We start from the raw sequence: 12,629 nt of genomic DNA on the forward strand, positions 1-12,629 counted from the left end.
TCCCATTTTTTACTGTCCCAGTCAGCGAAAATCAAACTAGCGGCCTCTGGTAATTAAAAAAATAACTATAAAAATTTAATTTTCGTTATCGGAGAAATTTTTTTTACAGATGGCGCTGATTTGCGGAAAAATGAAAATATTGAAATAAATATATCTGAGTGATTTTCTTCATAGCTTTTGACTTTTAATACTGGTGCTTGAAACTTTTAGAGGTATCCACAGTACACTGGTACTTTGGACGAACTTCGAATGTTTATTCCAGGTCTTTCCCTCCATAGGTTTTTATTGTAATTACTACCAGTGGATTTTTTAATCAACCCTAAATGCACCGACGACCTTTTCGAATTGATACCTCTACACCAGGTCTTTCCCTCCATAGGTTTTTATTGTAATTACTACCAGTGGATTTTTTAATCAACCCTAAATGCACCGACGACCTTTTCGAATTGATACCTCTACACCAGGTCCTTGCCTCCATGGGTTTTTGTTTTAAATACTACCGGTGGATTTCTTAATCAACCCTAAATGTACCAACGACCTTACCGAGTTAATACGTTAACTCGAGGTGCTTACCTTCATAGGTTTTTATTTTAAATACTACTAGTGGCTTTCTTAATCAACCCCAAATGTACCAACGACCTTACTGAATTGATACCTCCACTCCAGATCTTTGCCTCCATAGGTTTTATTATAAATACTACAGGTGGATTTCTTTAATCAACCCTAAATGTACCAACGACCTTACCGAATTGATATCTCCATTCCAGGTCTTTGCCTCCATAGGTTTTTATTTTAAAATACTACAGGTGGATTTTTTAATCAACCCTAAATCTACCAATGATCTTACCAAATTGATACCTCCACTCCAGGTCTTTGTCTGCTTAGGTTTTATTTTTAATACTACAGGTGGATTTCTTAATCAACCCTAAATGTACCAATGACCTTACCGAATTGATACCTCCATTCCAGGTCTTTGCCTCCATAGGTTTTTATTTTAAATACTACAGGTGGATTTTTTAATCAACATAAATCTACCAATGACCTTACTAAATTGATACCTCCACTCCAGGTCTTTGTCTCCATAGGTTTTTATTTTTAATACTACAGGTGGATTTCTTAATCAACCCTAAATGTACCAATGACTTTACCGAATTGATACCTCCATTCCAGTTCTTTGCCTCCATAGGTTTTTATTTTTAATACTACAGGTGGATTTCTTAATCAACCCTAAATGTACCAATGACCTTACCGAATTGATACCTCCATTCCAGGTCTTTGCCTCCATAGGTTTTTATTTTAAATACTACAGGTGGATTTTTTAATCAACCCTAAATCTACCAATGACCTTACCTAATTGATACCTCCACTCCAGGTCTTTGTCTCCATAGGTTTTTATTTTAAATACTACAGGTGGATTTCTTAATCAACCCTAAATGTACCAACGACCTTACCGAGTTAATACGTTAACTCCAGGTGCTTACCTTCATAGGTTTTTATTTTAAATACTACTAGTGGCTTTCTTAATCAACCCCAAATGTACCAACGACCTTACTGAATTGATACCTCCACTCCAGATCTTTGCCTCCATAGGTTTTTATTATAAATACTACAGGTGGATTTATTAATCAACCCTAAATGTACCAACGACCTTACCAAATTGATATCTCCATTCCAGGTCTTTGCCTCCATAGGTTTTTATTTTAAATACTACAGGTAGATTTTTTAATCAACCCTAAATCTACCAATGATCTTACCAAATTGATACCTCCACTCCAGGTCTTTGTCTCCATAGGTTTTTATTATTAATACTACAGGTGGATTTCTTAATCAACCCTAAATGTAACAATGACCTTACCGAATTGATACCTCCATTCCAGGTCTTTGCCTCCATAGGTTTTTATTTTAAATACTACAGGTGGATTTTTTAATCAACCCTAAATCTACCAATGACCTAACTAAATTGATACCTCCACTCCAGGTCTTTGTTTCCATAGGTTTTTATTTTTAATACTACAGGTGGATTTGTTAATCAACCCTAAATGTACCAATGATCTTACCAAATTGATACCTCCACTCCAGGTCTTTTGCCTCCATAGGTTTTTTATTTTAAATACTACAGGTGGATTTTTTAATCAACCCCTAAATCTACCAATGACCTAACTAAATTGATACCTCCACTCCAGGTCTTTGTTTCCATAGGTTTTTATTTTTAATACTACAGGTGGATTTGTTAATCAACCCTAAATGTACCAATGATCTTACCAAATTGATACCTCCACTCCAGGTCTTTGCCTCCATAGGTTTTTATTTTAAATACTACAGGTGGATTTTTTAATCAACCCTTAATCTACCAATGACCTAACTAAATTGATACCTCCACTCCAGGTCTTTGTTTCCATAGGTTTTTATTTTTAACACTACAGGTGGATTTGTTAATCAACCCTAAATGTACCAATGATCTTACCAAATTGATACCTCCACTCCAGGTCTTTGCCTCCATAGGTTTTTATTCTAAATACTACAGGTGGATTTCTTAATCAACCCTAAATGTACCAACGACCTTACCGAATTGATACCTCCATTTCAGGTCTTTGCCTCCATAGGTTTTTATTTTAAATATTACAGGTAGATTTTTTAATCAACCCTAAATCTACCAATGACCTTACCAAATTGATACCTCCACTCCAGGTCTTTGTCTCCATAGGTTTTTATTTTAAATACTACAGGTGGATTTCTTAATCAACCCTAAATGTACCAACGACCTTACCGAGTTAATACGTTAACTCCAGGTGCTTACCTTCATAGGTTTTTATTTTAAATATTACAGGTAGATTTTTTAATCAACCCTAAATCTACCAATGACCTTACCTAATTGATACCTTCACTCCAGATCTTTGCCTCCATAGGTTTTTATTATAAATACTACAGTTGGATTTATTAATCAACCCTAAATGTACCAACGACCTTACCGAATTGATATCTCCATTCCAGGTCTTTGCCTCCATAGGTTTTTATTTTAAATACTACAGGTAGATTTTTTAATCAACCCTAAATCTACCAATGATCTTACCAAATTGATACCTCCACTCCAGGTCTTTGTTTCCATAGGTTTTTATTATTAATACTACAGGTGGATTTCTTAATCAACCCTAAATGTACCAATGACCTTACCGAATTGATACCTCCATTCCAGGTCTTTGCCTCCATAGGTTTTTATTTTAAATACTACAGGTGGATTTTTTAATCAACCCCTAAATCTACCAAATGATCTTACCCAAATTAATACCTCCACTCCAAGGTCTTTGTCTCCATAGGTTTTTATTTTTAATACTACAGGTGGATTTCTTAATCAACCCTAAATGTACTAAGCAATGACCCTACCGAATTGATACCTCCATTCCAGGCTGTCTTTGCCTCCATAGGTTTTTATTTTAAATCCTACAGGTGGATTTTTTTTAATCAACATAAATACTACCAATGACCTTACTAAATTGGATACCTCCACTCCAGGTCTTTTGTCTCCATAGGTTTTTATTTTTAATACTACAGGTGGATTTCTTAATCAACCCTAAATGTACCAATGACTTTACCGAATTGATACCTCCATTCCAAAGTTCTTTGCCTCCATAGGTTTTATTTTTAATACTACAGGTGGATTTCTTAATCAACCCCTAAATGTACCAATGACCTTACCGAATTGATACCTCCATTCCAGGTCTTTGCCTCCATAGGTTTTTATTTTAAATACTACAGGTGGATTTCCTTAATCAACCCTAAATGTACCAACGACCTTACCGAGTTAATACGTTAACTCCAGGTGCTTACCTTTCATAGGTTTTTATTTTAAATACTACTAGTGGCTTTCTTAATCAACCCCCAAATGTACCAACGACCTTACTGGAATTGATACCTCCACTCCAGATCTTTTGCCTCCATAGGTTTTTATTATAAATACTACAGGTGGATTTATTAATCAACCCTAAATGTACCAACGACCTTACCAAATTGATATCTCCATTACAGGTCTTTGCCTCCATAGGTTTTTATTTTAAATACTACAGGTAGATTTTTTAATCAACCCTAAATCTACCAATGATCTTACCAAATTGATACCTCCACTCCAGGTCTTTGTCTCCATAGGTTTTTATTATTAATACTACAGGTGGATTTCTTAATCAACCCTAAATGTACCAATGACCTTACCGAATTGATACCTCCATTCCAGGTCTTTGCCTCCATAGGTTTTTATTTTAAATACTACAGGTGGATTTTTTAATCAACCCTAAATCTACCAATGACCTAACTAAATTGATACCTCCACTCCAGGTCTTTGTTTCCATAGGTTTTTATTTTTAATACTACAGGTGGATTTGTTAATCAACCCTAAATGTACCAATGATCTTACCAAATTGATACCTCCACTCCAGGTCTTTGCCTCCATAGGTTTTTATTTTAAATACTAAAGGTGGATTTTTTAATCAACCCTTAATCTACCAATGACCTAACTAAATTGATACCTCCACTCCAGGTCTTTGTTTCCATAGGTTTTTATTTTTAACACTACAGGTGGATTTGTTAATCAACCCTAAATGTACCAATGATCTTACCAAATTGATACTTCCACTCCAGGTCTTTGCCTCCATAGGTTTTTATTCTAAATACTACAGGTGGATTTCTTAATCAACCCTAAATGTACCAACGACCTTACCGAATTGATACCTCCATTTCAGGTCTTTGCCTCCATAGGTTTTTATTTTAAATATTACAGGTAGATTTTTTAATCAACCCTAAATCTACCAATGACCTTACCTAATTGATACCTCCACTCCAGGTCTTTGTCTCCATAGGTTTTTATTTTAAATACTACAGGTGGATTTCTTAATCAACCCTAAATGTACCAACGACCTTACCGAGTTAATACGTTAACTCCAGGTGCTTACCTTCATAGGTTTTTATTTTAAATACTACTAGTGGCTTTCTTAATCAACCCCAAATGTACCAACGACCTTACTGAATTGATACCTCTACTCCAGATCTTTGCCTCCATAGGTTTTTATTATAAATACTACAGTTGGATTTATTAATCAACCCTAAATGTACCAACGACCTTACCGAATTGATATCTCCATTCCAGGTCTTTGCCTCCATAGGTTTTTATTTTAAATACTACAGGTAGATTTTTTAATCAACCCTAAATCTACCAATGATCTTACCAAATTGATACCTCCACTCCAGGTCTTTGTTTCCATAGGTTTTTATTATTAATACTACAGGTGGATTTCTTAATCAACCCTAAATGTACCAATGACCTTACCGAATTGATACCTCCATTCCAGGTCTTTGCCTCCATAGGTTTTTATTTTAAATACTACAGGTGGATTTCTTAATCAACCCTAAATCTACCAATGATCTTACCAAATTAATACCTCCACTCCAGGTCTTTGTCTCCATAGGTTTTTATTTTTAATACTACAGGTGGATTTCTTAATCAACCCTAAATGTACCAATGACCTTACCGAATTGATACCTCCATTCCAGGTCTTTGCCTCCATAGGTTTTTATTTTAAATACTACAGGTGGATTTTTTAATCAACATAAATCTACCAATGACCTTACTAAATTGATACCTCCACTCCAGGTCTTTGTCTCCATAGGTTTTTATTTTTAATACTACAGGTGGATTTCTTAATCAACCCTAAATGTACCAATGACTTTACCGAATTGATACCTCCATTCCAGTTCTTTGCCTCCATAGGTTTTTATTTTTAATACTACAGGTGGATTTCTTAATCAACCCTAAATGTACCAATGACCTTACCGAATTGATACCTCCATTCCAGGTCTTTGCCTCCATAGGTTTTTATTTTAAATACTACAGGTGGATTTCTTAATCAACCCTAAATGTACCAACGACCTTACCGAGTTAATACGTTAACTCCAGGTGCTTACCTTCATAGGTTTTTATTTTAAATACTACTAGTGGCTTTCTTAATCAACCCCAAATGTACCAACGACCTTACTGAATTGATACCTCCACTCCAGATCTTTGCCTCCATAGGTTTTTATTATAAATACTACAGGTGGATTTATTAATCAACCCTAAATGTACCAACGACCTTACCAAATTGATATCTCCATTCCAGGTCTTTGCCTCCATAGGTTTTTATTTTAAATACTACAGGTAGATTTTTTAATCAACCCTAAATCTACCAATGATCTTACCAAATTGATACCTCCACTCCAGGTCTTTGTCTCCATAGGTTTTTATTATTAATACTACAGGTGGATTTCTTAATCAACCCTAAATGTACCAATGACCTTACCGAATTGATACCTCCATTCCAGGTCTTTGCCTCCATAGGTTTTTATTTTAAATACTACAGGTGGATTTTTTAATCAACCCTAAATCTACCAATGACCTAACTAAATTGATACCTCCACTCCAGGTCTTTGTTTCCATAGGTTTTTATTTTTAATACTACAGGTGGATTTGTTAATCAACCCTAAATGTACCAATGATCTTACCAAATTGATACCTCCACTCCAGGTCTTTGCCTCCATAGGTTTTTATTTTAAATACTAAAGGTGGATTTTTTAATCAACCCTTAATCTACCAATGACCTAACTAAATTGATACCTCCACTCCAGGTCTTTGTTTCCATAGGTTTTTATTTTTAACACTACAGGTGGATTTGTTAATCAACCCTAAATGTACCAATGATCTTACCAAATTGATACTTCCACTCCAGGTCTTTGCCTCCATAGGTTTTTATTCTAAATACTACAGGTGGATTTCTTAATCAACCCTAAATGTACCAACGACCTTACCGAATTGATACCTCCATTTCAGGTCTTTGCCTCCATAGGTTTTTATTTTAAATATTACAGGTAGATTTTTTAATCAACCCTAAATCTACCAATGACCTTACCTAATTGATACCTCCACTCCAGGTCTTTGTCTCCATAGGTTTTTATTTTAAATACTACAGGTGGATTTCTTAATCAACCCTAAATGTACCAACGACCTTACCGAGTTAATACGTTAACTCCAGGTGCTAACCTTTATAGGTTTTTATTTTAAATACTACTAGTGGCTTTCTTAATCAACCCCAAATGTACCAACGACCTTACTGAATTGATACCTCTACTCCAGATCTTTGCCTCCATAGGTTTTTATTATAAATACTACAGTTGGATTTATTAATCAACCCTAAATGTACCAACGACCTTACCGAATTGATATCTCCATTCCAGGTCTTTGCCTCCATAGGTTTTTATTTTAAATACTACAGGTAGATTTTTTAATCAACCCTAAATCTACCAATGATCTTACCAAATTGATACCTCCACTCCAGGTCTTTGTTTCCATAGGTTTTTATTATTAATACTACAGGTGGATTTCTTAATCAACCCTAAATGTACCAATGACCTTACCGAATTGATACCTCCATTCCAGGTCTTTGCCTCCATAGGTTTTTATTTTAAATACTACAGGTGGATTTTTTAATCAACCCTAAATCTACCAATGACCTTACTAAATTGATACCTCCACTCCAGGTCTTTGTCTCCATAGGTTTTGATTTTTAATACTACAGGTGGATTTCTTAATCAACCCTAAATGTACCAATGACCTTACCGAATTGATACCTCCATTCCAGGTCTTTGCCTCCATAGGTTTTTATTTTAAATACTACAGGTGGATTTCTTAATCAACCCTAAATCTACCAATGACCTTACCTAATTGATACCTCCACTCCAGGTCTTAGTCGCCATAGGTTTTTATTTTAAATACTACTGGTGGTTTTCTTAATCGACCCTCATATATATATATATATATTTATATATATATATATATATATATATTTATTTATTTATTTATTTACCGAAGTCAAGTTTGAAGATACTATATATATCATATGTGTCGTCTTAAAATTATTTAGATATGCCAATATTCGAAAAGTTTCAAAATTATAAAAACTTATATTTCTCACTTTCTAACTCGAATAACTTTGGAATGGTAAAACTTATTGAATCTCTGTTAGTTGAATCTTAAAGCTCTTTAAATAAGCTTCAATTTGAGTACCATATCATATGTGTAGTCTTAAAAGTAAGTCCTATTCCGCTATGCTAAATATGAAATTTGCTGTTTCACTCATTTTTATTTATAATGAAATCTACTTCCATTTCGGCTGTCGAATGGCACTTTTTTTAAATACTACCGGTGATTTTGTTAACCAACCGTAAATGCACTAATGAAACTGATACGTTTACTCCATGTGTCTATTTTGATAGGTTCCCATTTTAAATAATATAGATTAATTTCTTAATGAACTCCAAATATATTGACGACTTGACCGAGTTCGTGGTTATTACTTGGATGTGCGACCACGCTCAATGCTGCTTACCTGGGTGATCGCCCAAATCAAACGTGTGCCGCTCGGCTAACTCTGCCACTTACATAAAAGTAAAATTCCAAATATAAACCTGCAGGGAAAAAACAAAATGAAAACAATATACGTAATGTAATCCTGAATTTTCAACATCTTAACTTCAATAAATTTAAACTAAAACTTACTATAAACATAATAATTAATAGGATGAAGTATCAGAAACACTTGAAGTAGACGTATGAACTCGGTCAAGTCGTCAATATATTTGGAGTTCATTAAGAAATTAATTCATATTATTTAAAATGGGAACCTATCAAAATAGACACATGGAGTAAACGTATCAGTTTCATTAGTGCATTTACGGTTGGTTAACAAAATCACCGGTAGTATTTAAAAAAAGTGCCATTCGACAGCCGAAATGGAAGTAGATTTCATTATAAATAAAAATGAGTGAAACAGCAAATTTCATATTTAGCATAGCGGAATAGGACTTACTTTTAAGACTACACATATGATATGGTACTCAAATTGAAGCTTATTTAAAGAGCTTTAAGATTCAACTAACAGAGATTCAATAAGTTTTACCATTCCAAAGTTATTCGAGTTAGAAAGTGAGAAATATAAGTTTTTATAATTTTGAAACTTTTCGAATATTGGCATATCTAAATAATTTTAAGACGACACATATGATATATATAGTATCTTCAAACTTGACTTCGGTAAATAAATAAATAAATATATATTAGAGTGGTCCAAAAAAAAATAGATTTTTGCCTATCATCTTAAAAGCTTCTTTAAGGTATAAAAAAAAATTCTCTCCAAAGCGCAGCTTGATATCTCAATTCTTCATGAAGCTCAATGAATTTTTATTTTCCCATTTAAATAATACGTAAAAAAATTTTATTTACGTTTTCATTCGGTAAAACTATGAAATACATTTTTTTTTGTATTTTTCGTCAATTATTTTTGTAGGAAATTTAATTTTCTACAAAAAAGTACTGAGGTAGTTTCTTCGTAATCTTAACGAGTAAAAAGTTATTGAGCTTTAAATACTCGCACAAAAGAAAATTTAAACGAAGATAGTTTCAAAGCAACTTTTCGAAAAATTTTTTGGTAACTGTATGTAATGATTTCAAAATTTATCAAATTAGACTGTTTCTAATATAATTAACACGTGTCTTTAGATGAAGTATTAACTGTGAATTATGAATAATTTCTCTCATTACAATTTAGATATTTTTTCCTATGAGCAGTGATTTTTCAAAATTGAACTTGAATTTCATTACGGAATCTGAATCGAGGGCAAGCTAGTACTTCCGGATGTATACTGAAGTAAATTTTTTTATTTAAGAACATGTAGGACAGGGAGGACAGGTGAATATTTAAATTTTGAACATGATGCTGGGACATTTTTTGACCGAATGAAAAATCATGAAACTTTGCAGGAGTACGTAAATAGAAGTCTTCGTGAATTGATTTTTTTATTTTTGAATTCAATCATTAAAAAAAAATGATAAATAAACAGGTAGAGTTCGTGCGTAAAACTGCCTAATCTCAGGAGTCATCACATATTTAAATAGACAAGCTTAACTATAAAGAAATTGCTAATAAACTTACAACCAAAATAATCTTTAAGACTGATTTAATTTTATGCTTTTTTCTTATTTTAGTTTATATGACTTATAAGACATAATTATTAAAATGCAGCTAGGTTAGGGTAAAAAACTGATTGTCAACAAAAAATTTAATTTACTATATATCTTCATGTAGGCCGCAAGAGAGTGCTAAAAGTAAATTATCTAGTTAAAATTTTTTAAGCAGTGGTTAGAGTATTTACAAAGTCTGGTAATCTCCTTCAGTGCATTTTACATGTGGTTCAAATAAACAAACCGATATATTAAATTATCATTTGTTGTCACTGGTCCAGACTGAATTACCGATATCAGACTGTATACCATGTTTTTAAGAAAAAAATATAAATTACATAATCAAATACTTTGAAACAGAAAATGTGATACAACATGGATTCTAAAATCATATCTGGTTGAATTTTCTTTTATTGCGAGTATTTAAAGCTTAATAACTTTTTACTCGTTAAGATTGGGAAAAAACTACTTCAGTACTTTTTTCTAGAGAATTAAATTTCCTAGAAGGATAATTGACGAAAAATACAAAAAAAAATTTTTTTCGTAGTTTTACCGGATGAAAACGTAAATAAAATTTTTTTACGTGTTATTTAAATGGGAAAATAACGATTCATTGAGCTTCATTAGGAATTGAGATATCAAGCTGCGCTTTGGAGAGAATTTTTTTCATACCTAAGAAAAGTTTTTGAGACAGCAGCACTTGAAAAAAAAAATAAAAATGTTTTTTTTGGACCACTCTAATATATATATGTATATATATAGATATACATATATATATATATATATATATATATATATATATATGAGGGTCGATTAAGAAAACCACCAGTAGTATTTAAAATAAAAACCTATGGCGACTAAGACCTGGAGTGGAGGTATCAATTAGGTAAGGTCATTGGTAGATTTAGGGTTGATTAAGAAATCCACCTGTAGTATTTAAAATAAAAACCTATGGAGGCAAAGACCTGGAATGGAGGTATCAATTCGGTAAGGTCATTGGTACATTTAGGGTTGATTAAGAAATCCACCTGTAGTATTAAAAATCAAAACCTATGGAGACAAAGACCTGGAGTGGAGGTATCAATTTAGTAAGGTCATTGGTACATTTAGGGTTGATTAAGAAATCCACCTGTAATATTTAAAATAAAAACCTATGGAGGCAAAGACCTGGAGTGGAGGTATCAATTTAGTAAGGTCATTGGTAGATTTAGGGTTGATTAAAAAATCCACCTGTAGTATTTAAAATAAAAACCTATGGAGGCAAAGACCTGGAATGGAGGTATCAATTCGGTAAGGTCATTGGTACATTTAGGGTTGATTAAGAAATCCACCTGTAGTATTAATAATAAAAACCTATGGAAACAAAGACCTGGAGTGGAGGTATCAATTTGGTAAGATCATTGGTAGATTTAGGGTTGATTAAAAAATCTACCTGTAGTATTTAAAATAAAAACCTATGGAGGCAAAGACCTGGAATGGAGATATCAATTCGGTAAGGTCGTTGGTACATTTAGGGTTGATTAATAAATCCAACTGTAGTATTTATAATAAAAACCTATGGAGGCAAAGATCTGGAGTAGAGGTATCAATTCAGTAAGGTCGTTGGTACATTTGGGGTTGATTAAGAAAGCCACTAGTAGTATTTAAAATAAAAACCTATGAAGGTAAGCACCTGGAGTTAACGTATTAACTCGGTAAGGTCGTTGGTACATTTAGGGTTGATTAAGAAATCCACCTGTAGTATTTAAAATAAAAACCTATGGAGGCAAAGACCTGGAGTGGAGGTATCAATTTGGTAAGGTCATTGGTAGATTTAGGGTTGATTAAAAAATCCACCTGTAGTATTAAAAATAAAAACCTATGGAAACAAAGACCTGGAGTGGAGGTATCAATTTAGTTAGGTCATTGGTAGATTTAGGGTTGATTAAAAAATCCACCTGTAGTATTTAAAATAAAAACCTATGGAGGCAAAGACCTAGAATGGAGGTATCAATTCGGTAAGGTCATTGGTACATTTAGGGTTGATTAAGAAATCCACCTGTAGTATTAAAAATAAAAACCTATGGAGGCAAAGATCTGGAGTGGAGGTATCAATTCAGTAAGGTCGTTGGTACATTTGGGGTTGATTAAGAAAGCCACTAGTAGTATTTAAAATAAAAACCTATGAAGGTAAGCACCTCGAGTTAACGTATTAACTCGTTAAGGTCGTTGGTACATTTAGGGTTGATTAAGAAATCCACCGGTAGTATTTAAAACAAAAACCCATGGAGGCAAGGACCTGGTGTAGAGGTATCAATGCGAAAAGGTCGTCGGTGCATTTAGGGTTGATTAAAAAATCCACTGGTAGTAATTACAATAAAAACCTATGGAGGGAAAGACCTGGAATAAACATTCGAAGTTCGTCCAAAGTACCAGTGTACTGTGGATACCTCTAAAAGTTTCAAGCACCAGTATTAAAAGTCAAAAGCTATGAAGAAAATCACTCAGATATATTTATTTCAATATTTTCATTTTTCCGCAAATCAGCGCCATCTGTAAAAAAAATTTCTCCGGTAACGAAAATTAAATTTTTATAGTTATTTTTTTAATTACC

The sequence above is a fragment of the Cotesia glomerata genome, linkage group LG8 (genome assembly GCF_020080835.1).
Source record: "Cotesia glomerata isolate CgM1 linkage group LG8, MPM_Cglom_v2.3, whole genome shotgun sequence".
Classification (NCBI taxonomy): Eukaryota; Metazoa; Arthropoda; class Insecta; order Hymenoptera; family Braconidae; genus Cotesia; species Cotesia glomerata.